At 43.0% G+C, this 14,161-nt stretch overlaps 1 long non-coding RNA gene across 1 annotated transcript; it reads left to right on the top strand.

Annotated features, from left to right (window-relative positions):
• The first annotated feature begins 7,814 nt into the window (after positions 1-7,814).
• LOC109547616 (uncharacterized) lies at positions 7,815-10,129 on the top strand. Its single transcript, XR_004523101.2, has 2 exons — positions 7,815-8,150; positions 9,189-10,129. It is a non-coding gene; the product is annotated as an uncharacterized lncRNA (long non-coding RNA).
• The last annotated feature ends 4,032 nt before the right edge of the window (positions 10,130-14,161 follow it).

Below are 14,161 nucleotides of genomic sequence, written 5' to 3'. Positions count from 1 at the left end.
GTCAATGTATCACTGGCCTTTTGTTGTTGCTTAGATATCTGTCCCTAAATAGTCCTCTCCAAACATCCATTCACTCAGTAAAGTGTCTGTTGTGTATGCCACATTATGCTAGGAAACATAAAAGGCCCAATGGGCTATAGCTCCAAAAACAGACATGTCTTTTTTTATATATATAAATAAATTTATTTATTTATTTTTGGCTGCGTTGGGTCTTTGTTGCTGTGCACAGGCTTTCTCTAGTTGCGGCGAGCGGGGGTTACTCTTCGTTGCAGTGCGCGGGCTTCTCATTGCGATGGCTTCTTTTGTTGCGGAGCACAGGCTCTAGGCACGTGGGCTTCAGTAGTTGTGGCTCTTGGGCTCAGTAGTTGGGGCTCGTGGGCTCTAGAGCACAGGCTCAGTAGTTGTGGCACACGGGCTTAGTTGCTCCATGGCATGTGGGATCTTCCCAGACCAGGGCTCGAACCCATGTCCCTTACATTGGCACGTGGATTCTTAACCACTGCACCACCAGGGAAGTCCCAAAACCAGGCACTTCTTACATCTCTACTACTCTCCTCATAATATAAACAAACATCATCTCCCACCTAGAACACGGCAGCGGCCTTCTAAATGGTCTCTGAAGTCTTTTGAAAATCAAAATCCAACTACAACACACGCCTATTAAGTTCTTCCAATGACTGCTTATTGCAATTACAACAAAAATCGAGGGCTTTACCTTGACCTACAAAACCTGCACGATGTGACCCCTGCTATGCTCTGGCCACACTGCAACTTTATGTTACATATTCCCTTTACCTGGAGTGATTTTGCCTCAAATCTTCACACATCTGGGATTCTCCCCATCATTCAGGTTCACCTGAAACGTTACCTTCTCAGACAGACCCCTCCTGAAGATTCCATCTTAAATAAAAATAAACTCTCTACAATATTTTCCTCTTTAAATACTCTTTGGAGCATGTATTATGATATGAAATAATTTTTAAACTGTTTAATATCTATTGTTATCACTAGAATGTCAATCTCTTGAGGACGGGGAACTTAGTGATTTTATTTACCACTGATTCCAGGGCCTTAAGCAGAACCTGGTTCACCCAGGAGCTCAAGAAAATCACATATTTAAAGTATACAATTCGGGTTTTCCTGGTGGCTCAGCAGTTAAGAATCCACCTGCCAATGCAGGGGACACGGTTTCGAGCCCTGGGGCAGGAAGATCCCACATGCGGTGGAGCAACTAAGGCCATGCACCACAACTACTGAGCCCACATGCCACAACTACTGAAGCCCACATGCCTAGAGCCTGTGCTCCGCAACAAGAGGAGCCACCGCAATAAGAAACCCGCGCACCACAAAGAACAGTAGCCCCTGCTCGCCACAACTAGAGAAGGCCCGTGCAGCAAAGACCCAACACAGTCAAAAATAAGTAAATAAATTAGTTTAAAAATAAATAAAGTATACAATTCATTCATTTTTTTGTGTATTCAGTCATGTAGGCATCACCCTAATCAATCTTAGAACATTTAGATTGCTGCAAAAAAAGTCCCATACTCATTAACTGTCGCTCCCCATTCTTCCTCCATCCCCAAACACAAACTTTTAAAAACAGAAACAGTGGTATGTAGAAACTAAGAAAAGTAATGCGGAGGAACAAAAGAAACTAAAGGAAGAAACAGCAACTGCCAGGGAGGTGTAGGAAAAAATGAGCAAAGCCATACATGGATGGAGATAAATAAATGATCATGTTGTTCACTCCAAATCCACATTTCAGCAAGCACCCTAGTGATGCCAGCACCACAATGGGCTCACTTCCTTAACCAATAGTCCTCTTGTCAGAAGGGGAAACACGTATACTAGTTAAAGATACCTTATCAGGACCTGTTTAAACACAACTTGTCAGAATATAATAAAAATGAAACTAAATAACCAGACTGTTGACCACAATTCTGTTACAATGAAAGCCATAGAATATTTCATAACTTAGGAAGTACTGAGATGGCAAAACTTACAAGCTGATCATTTTTTCTACAGCCCAGAAGGAGTCTCCATTCCTGACACTCTGCAATATTATAATGAATTATAAAACATTTTCCATCATATTGGCAGGAATAATGTCTTGGACCATTCAAACATCTGAGAAGACTTCTTATTTTTACAACATCTTCTCCCTCATCTGATTTAATTATTTAATAGAAGGTCATTCTTGGACAAAGGGTCACAGAATACTGTTCTGGTATCTTGACCTTCCACGCTCACATGTTCAGGAAACACGTGGAAGGTCATGTTAGCCCGCCCAAGTTGAAGCTATGACTCAGATTTTGCCAGCTGCAATCTCACTCTCCTTCATCTAAACTTTTGCACCTTTCCAGACCACAGAAGTCTAACTCAGTGATAAGACAAGGAAAAAACACCTAGAAGTAAATTTTCCAGGAGCCTGACTTTCTTAAGTTTTGAGGTAATTGCCATAGGTTCAAAAAGAAGAGGAGTTTACATGTAGCTGGGAAAATCTACACTGTACGGGAATCATGCAGGTAGGATACCAGTTGTTAAGAAGGGCTCCCTTAAAGACTGGGTTGCTAGGTCGTTGATAAATAAAAACAAACAAGGTTAACTACGGAAGTACTGAGTCTGAACATGACTTCTTGGACAGAGAAATCAATAAAATGCCACTTCATGAGGTAAGAAGAATGAGATTAAACATACAAAGTCTACTAGCATTTTTTTCTTTCTTTTTTTTAAAATAAATATATTTATTTATTTTTGGCTGGGTTGGGTCTTCGTTGCTGCATGTGGGCTTTCTCTAGTTGTGGCGAGCGGGGGCTAGCGGGGGGTACTCTTCGTTGCGGTGCGCGGGCTTCTCATTGCGGTGGCTTCTCTTGTTGCGGAGCACGGGCTCTAGGCGCACGGGCTTCAGTAGTTGTGGCATGAGGGCTCAGTAGTTGTGGCTCACCAGCTCTAGAGCTCAGGCTCAGTAGTTGTGGCACACGGGCTTAGTTGCCCCGCGGCATGTGGGATCTTCCCAGACCGGGGCTCGAACCTGTGTCCCCTGCACTGGCAGGCAGATTCTTAACTGCTGCACCACCAGGGAAGTCCCATACTTTTTTTCAAGAAGTAATTACTCAAAGACAGGTGCAGGACTTCCCTGGTGCAGGGAAGACAGGTGCAGGACTTCCTCTGAGCCTGTGCTCAAAGACAGGTGCAGGACTTCCTCTGAGCCTGCGCTCTAGAGGCCCTGAGCCACAACTACTGAGCCCACGAGCCACAACAACTGAAGCCCGTGTGCCTAGAGCCCATGCTCCTCAACAAGAGGAGCCACTGCAATGAGAAGCCCGCACACCGCAACAAAGAGTAGCCCCCGCTCGCTGCAACTAGAGAAAGCCCGCGCGCAGCAATGAAGACCCAACACAGCCAAAAATAAAAAGTATAAGTAAATAAATAAATTTATATATATGTATATATACATAAAAGACAGGTGCAGTGAGAAATCACTGATGTGGGAAATGGGAAACTGATGAGATGAAGTTTGTTTTAACAGTAGGGTTAAAAGGAAAGGGTTGGACCAGTGACACAACCATCGGCGTGTTGTCATCTGCAGTTTGTTCTGTGGAATGGCCTTAGGCCCTAGGTACACAAACCAACTATTTGTTGAAAAACTGTACTTTGGAGACCGAATCAGATTTCTCACAGCTTCCTACAAGGTGTTAGGACAACAGATCTGTGAACAAACAAAAGGTTGCTTGGGCTACTACATACAAACTGAAAGGTTCACAGCAGTATGCTCTTCCTTAGAGAGCTCCCCATCGGCTTCCAGGGAGAAACCAATTCCCAAGGCTGTCTGGTATTCAAGACTTTTCCCAATCACAGCCCAACCACTTTTCCAAAGGTAACTGCTTTGCTCTCTGACACAAGCAAATTGCTTCCTCTGTCCAGACTACTGGGCTCACTATCACCTCCCCCAGTCTCAAGACACACATTGCCCTTGCCCATCCAGAATGCCTTCCTTGTACCTCTCCATCTTTCCAAATCTGATCTCAAGAAATCTCTCAAGCCTCACCTCCTTCACAAAACTTTCTAGCTCACTACAGCCTAAAGAAATCTCTCTTTCCTCCCATAACCTCTATTGTATATAGTCTGTGGTCTGAGTGATGACATACCTGTACAGGCAATTTTATTATTATGTGTTTTATCTGTTCAATTGGACTATAAATGCCTTAAAGAAAAGGACTAAGAATCATTCATTCTTGTTTTCACACCCTCAAAGAGTGAGGGTCTAACACATAGTCAGTGTTCAATAAATGTTGATACCTTTATGTAGATGGAAAAGGGAAAGACCCTGTATTAGGGAACTAAAAGCTACTATAAAAAGTGCAATGCAGTGGTTGAAACTGTCCAGTTTTATCACGAGGCTTGCCTTTACACAGGTGTTCAGGGCGCCAGGCTGATGCAGCTCTGCCAACTTCAACAAATGGCTTCCATCATCAGTTTCATGGCTTCCATCCCCCACCCCAACCCCCAGTAGAAAGAGAGGGAAAAGTAGAGATCCAGGGCTTCCCTGGTGGCGCAGTGGTTGAGAGTCCACCTGCGGATGCAGGGGACACGGGTTCGTGCCCCGGTCCGGGAAGATCCCACATGCCGCGGAGCGGCTGGGCCCGTGAGCCATGGCCGCTGAGCCTGCGCGTCCGGAGCGTATGCTCCGCAACGGGAGAGGCCACAACAGTGAGAGGCCCGCGTACCACAAAAAAAAAAAAAAAAAAAAAAAAAAAGTAGAGATCCAGTGCCAGACTTTCCCTCTCGAAATGAGTGAGACGTTGCACACATCAATTTTGAGCACATTTCTTTGCCTCAATCCTGGCTGCAGAGGGAGCTGGGCACTGCAGTGCTGAGGTAGGCAGCCACTCCCAGCTGCAGCTCTGCCATCAGGAAAGAAGGGTAGAAGAAGTTTCCGTGGACAAGTAGCACCCTCAACACAGACACTCCGGGCATCTTTCCCGTCTGCAGAGATGATGAAACTTTTTATCTAACGACATAGTGTCCTTCTTGATGCTGGAATCAGGCTTTCTATGAAACGTCAACCTCTTGTAATCCAGGGATGAATCTCATCTCTCCCTGCTCAAATCTCACCATGGAATGGCCAAGAACCACATTTTGGGATAATGTGCCAAGCAGAAGTAGTTCTCTCTCTTCACTGTCTAGTAGAGGAGGAAAGCCCTGTCCCTTACGTCTCCATGGTGAGTCCAAGTGAAAGATGCCTCCTGCCCACCAGCTCACCTCCCATCTGCTGTCTCACTGAGGGGCTGGGATCAGTGAGGACTTCCCCTGCTGCTGACTGTCAAAGAGGCTGGAGTGTCCTATGCGTTTCAATTTATTGTACTCTTATGTCCCCAGAGCCACACTTACCTCCTAAGTTTTGTAATAAATATGCCCAGACCACTTAGAGATATTGAGAGGCTATCCACATAATACCTAATTTTAATTCAATTCTAAAACATTTATCTATCGTATATTATGAGCAAAGCACTATGTAGATACTGAGATTTTTTAAATTCCTGCCCTGAAGTTGTTTAGAATCCCCTGCAGGGGATAGATATCAGCAACTCACTTTATTACAAAACATAATTGGGCAGGTCTAGCTAGAGATAACAAACAAAGTGCTATGAGACTGTGACCAAAAGAGCAATCAATTCTAAGTAGATGGCCAGAGAAGGCTTTAAAACATATTTAGATAAAAATGCTGCCTGGAGGAGGTGACATTTGACTGGGGCCTTGAGGGATGAGTAGAATTTTAACAAGTGGCAGAGAAAGAAAGTGACATTCTAGGCGGTGTGTGAGCAAAGGGACAGAGGAGCCAGAGCGATCCAGATCCAAGAGATGCCAGATGCCTGCGGGGCTGGGATGAAGGAAACTCAGGCATGAAGTAGGGATGGTTTGAGTACCAGCAATGACCTGTGATTCCTGAGGAGGGCAGCAACTTGATCGGTTCCGGGTAGAAGGAAGACAACTTTGCTGATCGTGGGAAGGTGAGGTAAAGAGGAAGGAAGATTAGTGGACACTCCTAATAATTCCTTTTTTTTTTTTTTTTTTTTTTTTGGCTACGCTGCATGGCTTGCAGGATCTTAGTTCCCTGACCAGGAATTGAACCCAGGCCACAGGCAGTGAAAGTACCAAGTCCTGACCACTGGACCACCAGGCAACTCCCCATAATAATTCTTATTGAGCCCTAACTATCCAAGCACCATGCTAAGTATTTTATTTGCCTGCTCCCATTTAAGAGGGAAGTCCCATTATTATGCCCGTATTACAGCTGGGTAATGACATCCTCCACATGCAAAGGCAGGACATGAGCCAGGGCTTTGCCTGGGTAACCATTACACTATAGTCCTGTCGACGTGACAGCTATCCAGCCTGGGGACACGAAGGGGCTGTATGAGGGCAAGTGCCATGGAGAGAGGGCACTGAACAGATGTGCCAGAGTGGGATCAAAAGAAGACTCGGAGGCTTCCCTGGTGGAGCAGTGGTTGAGAGTCCGCCTGCCGATGCAGCGGACGCAGGTTCGTGCCCCGGTCCGGGAAGATCCCACATGCCGCAGAGCGGCTGGGCCCGTGAGCCATGGCCACTGAGTCTGCGCATCCGGAGCCTGTGCTCCGCAACGGGAGAGGCCACAGGAATTAGAGGCCCGCGTACCGCAAAAAAAAAAAAAAGACTCGGGACAGTGCCTTGAAGGAGAATGAGCCTGGAAGCGGGCAAAGATAGACCCATGGAGTTCTGATGGCTAGAAAGGAAAAATACTGGGACTGCAAACCATCCCTGAGAGCTGGGGTCTGGGGATTAAGGCGAAACAGGCACAGAGTGGCAAGTTACAGAGCTCACAGTTGTTGATACCGTGCTCAAGTAAATCAAGCAGCATGTGAACAAACAAGGCAAAAGGCAAGTGGCTGCCTGGGTGAGTTCTAATGAGCTGATTTGGAAGAAAAATTCAACTTGATTGACTGGGCTGCATTATACTGATAGCAGTAAATCCCTTTGGCCAAACAGAACTTGGTTCAACCTTAAAGGTATGTTATGCATTATCGCTCTGCATACCAAAATATTCATCCATCTTGGGAGAGTCTAAAAAAATTATGTTTTTCCTTTCAAAGAGTGGAATGTAAAATACCCACCAAATCCACCTGGATGGCGCCTGGGTGAATGTATTCCTTGTTATTTCATTTAAGCTGCTAAATATCTATTAGAGTAAAATTATGGGCTCTTTGCATGTGGAGTTTCCGTTTGTAGCTTCCTGAGCACCGCAGCAATAAATGTGATTCGGAGCCCTTCATTTTGTAAGGCAGATCTGCTTCGTGCCTGTGATTGCCTAGCAAGTGGGCAATGGTCCCTACAAGAAACTGTTTGCTCTATGATCTAAACCAGAGGGTCACGTAGACTCAAAAAGGTAGCCCAGAACCTGGATGGACATAGTGACCAAGCAAGGGCATCTGCTGATGTTAGACTTTCAGGGGAAAACCTCAAGACACTGGCAATTAAAATTATCTAAGCATGTCTCTCTGTGACCTTCACTCTGACAGAGACTGCTCTTTCCAGAAATGACCAACCTACTTTGCAAAGTCAGGATGACTCCTTTCTCTGTAAGCTCTTTCTACTCAACCTACAGTGTGTATTTCAGGTTTTTCAAGTGAGACACCTGTGTCCTTCACTAAGCCATGAATGGAAGGGGAAGGTGGAGGTATAACTCAAGTGCTTATAAAAACACACACAACCATTCCCTTTATTCAGCTGTACTAACTTTCTCAGCACATAGACTGAACAAATACAAGTGAGACGTTAAGATCAGCAGCTGTATCAAAGCACAGAGCTGTCAAGTTCTGGGGGAGGCTATTTGCCAGATCAGAGCACATAAACTTTTAGGATAGAAACTAGAATATGAATTAAGCTCATATCACTCAAAAAAGAGCTGAATGCATCTGAAACCAAAGTACACTGTCAGCCTCCTCCACTTGCTCCGGGCGCTGATGCTTCGATTAGCTATGCAAGAAGCTACCTGCTATTTTAGAATTATATGAAGTCACCTCGGGGTATCTACAAGCTTCTCACGCACAAGATACTGACTTTTTTTTTTCCTCCTTATTCTTGGCTTAGAGCACAGTTGTTGCTCCATCCCGGTAAGTACTATATCATAGATTGTTATTGCATAAGCTGTCATTAAGGCAACTTGGCTTCTCACAGAAGAATCAGCCTGCAAATAATAATGGTTTGTTACTAAACCCCCCCAAGACTAAAAGACACCTCGCATATTTTTTCAAATAGTAAGTATTCCCCTAAAAGATTAGGGAGCTGAAAGCTTAATTTCTAAAGAGGACTTTTTTTAAATAATGGAGAACATTCCCTCCACCCCATTTTTTAAAAATATTTGTCTCTTGAAATAGTAACTAAATTTATAGGAACAAAAGAATAGCTCACGTGATAGGTAGCTAAGCCACGAAGCTGCCAGTGTACATAGGATTACAGGTACCATGCAGTTTAACATGTTTCTACCTGAGGTACATGGATTCTGTTTTGATACTGGACGGCTTCAGAACATTTTTAGATGAAAATGTGATCATGAAAGTGAGGGCCTGACAACTCAGTCTTCAAAAGCCAAGGTTAATAAAGGGCTTTTGTAGAGTTTCCCAAATAAATACATTAACACAGTTAACCTTTGACCTACAGTGTCCTTAATCTTTCAGCCCCAAGTTTCTCCCCTGGGAAGGGTGTAACGATGTTGCCAAAATGAGCTTTGCCAAAAGGAGTGCTGAGCACTCACTCTGGTTTAGACCGAAACCACCTTCATCACTCACCTTTCATCTTGCCAGATTTCCAGAGTCTAACTCTTCCAACTGCGCTTAGATTTCTCAGGTTTAATCTGCCCTACAAAACTTGAGTATTTCCAATGAAAAAGAAAGGCACTAGATTTCTGCTTCTGCTCACTTAGCTCGGACGCATTTCCCAGCTCTAACTCATGATACCACCTTAAAAAGTATTGCTCGGAATCTGAGTACCCACCTGCTCCAAACTCAGATTGGAATCCCTATCCGCTAGCCCCTGTGCTAGTTTCTCACTTGTGTAACCATATGTGGCCTATAAGTCCACTCTGCCCGAGGCCTTAATAAAACTTCCTTTACGGCACATGCAATTACTAAGCATGCAATTTATATTTCCAGGTGCAAAAATGTCTCATGCTAATCTCTTTGACCTGAAGTAAATGCAGGCACCTTCGAAACAGGAGTCTTAGAGTCTACTTCTTACTCAACAGATCCACAGCAAACGCCACTGACCTCATCTTATTCTGCCCTACTCCAAATCGCCAGGGCTTAATTAGACATATCTGGAACCAAGCCTGGCTTCTCCAAACCCATCATGGATGAACTGGATGAACTGAGCTGCAGCTATGCAACGGCTTTTGTCTCTGTGGTTTATACAAGTAAAGAAGGTGACTAAAATCCAAGAGTTCTACTCTTGTGACGTGAAGACTATGGCTTCTACGTGGTTCTGACCTAGGCTGTTTTGACCATATAAACTGTAAGAAAAAAAAAAGAATATGAAATAGTTACTGCTACCAGTATTTCAAAACGAAACCAAATGCTCTAAAGCATCACCCTGAAATCAAATTTCCAGTTGATTAAGTGGAAGTTTGGAAGAGGGAGAGACAGATGCATTGGGAAGCTGTTGAGTAAGTAATCTCTAGGCATGGCCCGTGGCCCACGGAGCAGCACACAAGTTGAGTGTTCCAGAAAGATTACATGAGTTACAACCCTTGACCTTTTATTCCCAGCTAGACAAGGATTAGTTCTCCTCAGCATGCAGGAAAATGTGAATGCATTTTTCTAGGGCTAGTGCTAAGGCAGAGAAGCCACCAGTGGAAGGACCGTGAGTACTTCCTGTATTAATATTATCTCAACTCCTGGGAACAATAGGCAAATGCACTTGAAAAGCTACCCTTGTCCCTGGAATCAAGGAGAACACTTTGCCATTGGCTAATTACTTATTTATTCATTCAACAAATATTTATTCATAGTATACTTAAGTTCTTGCATGCATGCATCATTACACTGGAAACACACTATAGCAGGAAACCCTATCTAAATAAATGCTAGTTTCTTTCTTTCTTCTCTCTGGGTAAATGTGTTCTAATCAAATACAATGAACTGACAAGCAATCTTTGAGGACTGCCTTTAACTAAATTCAAGATATAACAGGAAGGGTTATGGGAGGCTCCAAACTGCTCATTCCTTTTTCAAATTACTTCATTTCCAAGTGGATACTGCTAATGAGAGTTAAGGTAGGCCAGCCTTCCACATGCAAGAAGTAAAGCTCATTGTGCTATCTGAAGTTTCCTTACCATATTTCTTGACGCAAAGTACAATATCATTAGATTTAAAAACAAATTAAAACAGGTATTTTTTCTCTTCAGTCTTCAGGTGTAATTTGGCACATGTAAATTGTTTTTTCTTGATAATTTAAAGAGTGACATGATAGATTTGATCAGTAGCATTTTATTACAAAATCAACAGGCAATCATTACCTGGGTGACTCATGATGGGGCGTAGAGCTGTTCTTAACCCATCTAAAAAGGAAGAAAAGTTCATTAAAGTTCAGGTGTTGAGAACACAAATTTGAAAGCCTAGGTGTTTGAAAATTGCCCAATTTCATGAAGCATAGACTCCCTTAAAATCTGACTCTCACCCAGGCTTTGTGAATACATGACTTCAGCAACTTAAATTAGTCATGTGAAGGGGAGCTGGCTAGTTACAAGATGGGAATCATGCCATTCTCCTCTGTTTACCACAGACTAACAGGGGTTGAGTTACAAGTGTTTATTATTTCTGAAGCTGTACTATCACATAAACACCAATGTGAAATTCTCAAAGTGGACATTGCCTAGGAACAAGGACTCACAGGGGTGACAGAGGAGTAAACCTACGCCAGTCTCCATGCAGTCTCCTCTTTCCCCAAGGCAGCCTGTGACGTGAGATGTCACTTGCCCAGCTCAAACGAAGGGAGGATCTACAGGCCGATAGGGGAAGAAAGGGTCATTAGGTAAACATATGCAAGCAGAAGTCCTTTCTGAAATGGATCGAGTATCTTTAATCCTGTATTCTGGCCTCCAGTTGATTTATGGCTCTTATTTTCTTTTCTCTCTTTCCTTGTAAAGCTTGCCAAAGTAGACTTTCCCTCTGCTTGAAGCGTGCAAGCACAGAGTTCTATCTTTCTTGATGAATCGGATTCTTGCCAAGTGAAAGTTTTCATGACAAAATTATGCTCTGAAGAAGGGACAAGGTGATAGCCTGAGAGACTTGAGAGAAACACCACAGAGTGTTCCTTGGGCTGTTAAAGTTCAGGAGATTAAGAACTAGGCCATGATCCTCCCCCCACACCTCATTAGTGTCCCCACACCCTCCCCTAACTGCAGCTCAGTGATAATACAAAAATTGCACATATGTTAAGTCTGATTTGCTCCATTTTGGGTAAGGCATTAGGGGTTCTGCCCCATCACCTTTTGGTTCTGCTTTACCTTAAATGACAAGGAACTGCTATGTGCATTCTCTAATCCTTCCCCTCCCTCAACCTTTGGCCTTATGTCAAATTGGGAAGTAGGTAAAGTGTGTCTCAGGCACCCAGTCACGTTCCTTTGTGATCTTCTCCATCCGCACCCACCCCAGCCTTCCAGAGCTCCACATCACTCAGACTTCCTCCTGTGAGGACCTGGTCATTATAAACAAGGATATTCAAAACTGCAAGAGACCTTCCTTTTCTCGTTCTTTTCAAGCCTACCATTACAGGAGAAGACTTCCAAATTTCTCTCTCCACCCCAGATCTCTACCCTGAGTTGCAGAGCTACACATTGAACAATATGTTGGACATGTGCACAGGAATAGTCAACCGATATCTTCCATTGTCAATCTGTCTTTCTGTACTGACTAGTGGAGCAGTCTTCCTTCCCATAACCCAGATCCATAGTCATAGAATTTCGATACACCCTATCCTTTCCTTTACCATCAAAGCAATGTTCAATTCTTGTCTATTCTACCTTCTATTCAGTTTATCAACAAGTATCTATGGAATGCCTATTCCGTGCCAGGAATGTTTCTAGGCTCTTGGGATATATCAGCAAGCAAAGTGGGAAAAGAGCCCTGCCCTCCTAGAGTTTACATTCAAGTTTTGACAGACCAGACCCTTCCTAATAATGGTGATAATGATGACAATGATAACGATGACAATGATGATGACAGATAAGTAACTTAAACAGTCTCTTAGAGAATGAGAAGTGTAATGGGAAAAAAATTTTAAGTAGAATTAAGAGGATTGGGAGTGACACATGAGTGGGCAGTCGGGGTTGAAACTTTTAACAAAGAGGGCAGGTAGGCCTCACTGAGACGTGCTATTCAAGCACAGGGGCATAGCCATGATGGTATCTGGAGGAAGAATGTTCCCTGGCAGAGGGAACAGCCAGTGCACAGGTTGTCCAATGAGAATGTTCCTGGTCTGTTCACAGAACAGCAAAGTGGTCAGTATGGCTGAAGCAAGTGAAAGGGTGGGAGAGTGGTACCAGAGGAGGCCAGAGGGGCAACTGAGGGCCAGAGGGTATGAGGTCTTGGGCTTCCATGTAAGAACTTTGACTTTTACCAAAGTCCAATGTGGAAAAAATGTAGGATTTCATGTTTTTACTTAGAAGAGAATTATTCCGGCTACTGCACTGGAAACTGAGGAAGCAGGAACAGAAACAAGAAGACCAATTAGAAGGTTATTACAATAATCCAAGTGAGAGATAATTATATCTTGAATCAAAGTGGTTTCAACAGAGGTTAGAAGAAGTGACCAGATTCTACATAAATTCCAAAGGAAGGTCCAACAAGATTTCTTTTTCTTTTTAGTCTTGGTCTTCTTTTTCCCTTCATTTTGAAATAATTTTAGACTTACAGAAATGTTGCAAAAAAAAAAAGAGAGAGTTCCCATATACCCATCACTCAGCTTCCCCAAATATTTACAACTTACTTAATTGCAGTTGTTATTATTTAAAACCAGGAAATTAACAATGATACAATACGATTAACTAAATTACAAACTTCATTCAACTTTCTCCGGTTTCTCCCAATGTCATTTCTCTGTGCCAGGATCCCACACTGCATTTAGTACTTGTGTCTTCATAATTTCCTCCAATCTGTGACACACAGTTCCTCAGTATTTCCTTGTGTTTCACGACCTTGGCATTCTCGATGAGTAATGGTCAGTTATTTTGTAGAATGTCCCACAATATAGGTTTGTCTGATATTTTCTCATAATTGGATTGCATTTTTGGCAAAAAAAATATGACAGACAAGATGTATTTCTTTCTCTATGCATCATATCGGAATATACACGGTGACAAAGTGTCTTATTAACTGGCGGTGTTACTCTTCAACGAGATTTCTTGACAGATTGAAATATGGGGAATGAGGACAAGAGGAGTCAGGAATGACTCCAAGATTTTTGTCCTGAACAGCTAGAAGGATAGAGTTATAAACTGGGGTAGGTGGAGCAGGTCTAGGGGAAGCTGAGTTCATCTTTGAACATATTAAGTTTGAGGTGTCTACTAGATATCTAAGTAAGTGTAGGTTTTATGCAGGCAGTTGCATATATAAGTTTGGAGTATGAGAAAGAGGTTGGGCTAGAGAAATTAATTTTGGAATCGTCAGCATATGGATGGTTTTTACAGTTATAGGATTAAATTAAGTTCACTAAGCAAGAACATAAGAATAGACAAGTAAAAAATAAGGAGTGAGCCCTGGGACTTTCCAACATCAGAAAGTTGGTGAGAAGAGGAGAAACTTGCAAATGATATTAGAAACAGCAACCAGTAAAGGATTAGGAAACAGTCTTGGTTGATTCTTTATCCTTTCCTCTCCATCTTTATTCCCATGGACTTAACCTAGGCCAGTTTCCTTAAAATATTGTCTACCCCTTCAGGATTCCATTTTCCTCTGGAAAATGGGGTTTTAAATAGCTTTTAATTCTTAGGTCTGATATGAGAGTTAGGAGAGAAAATAGTTATAAATTATTTTGCAGTGTCTGGCATGCGGAAAATGTTAGCTACTTTTGTCATTATTATTCTTCTCTGTCTCCTTCATTAGACTGTGAACATCTTAATAGCTGATCC

The sequence above is a fragment of the Tursiops truncatus genome, chromosome 18, assembly GCF_011762595.2.
Source record: "Tursiops truncatus isolate mTurTru1 chromosome 18, mTurTru1.mat.Y, whole genome shotgun sequence".
Taxonomy (NCBI): Eukaryota; Metazoa; Chordata; class Mammalia; order Artiodactyla; family Delphinidae; genus Tursiops; species Tursiops truncatus.
The sequence above is the reverse complement of the archived record's forward strand: the minus strand, read 5'-3'. Positions and strand labels throughout refer to the sequence as shown.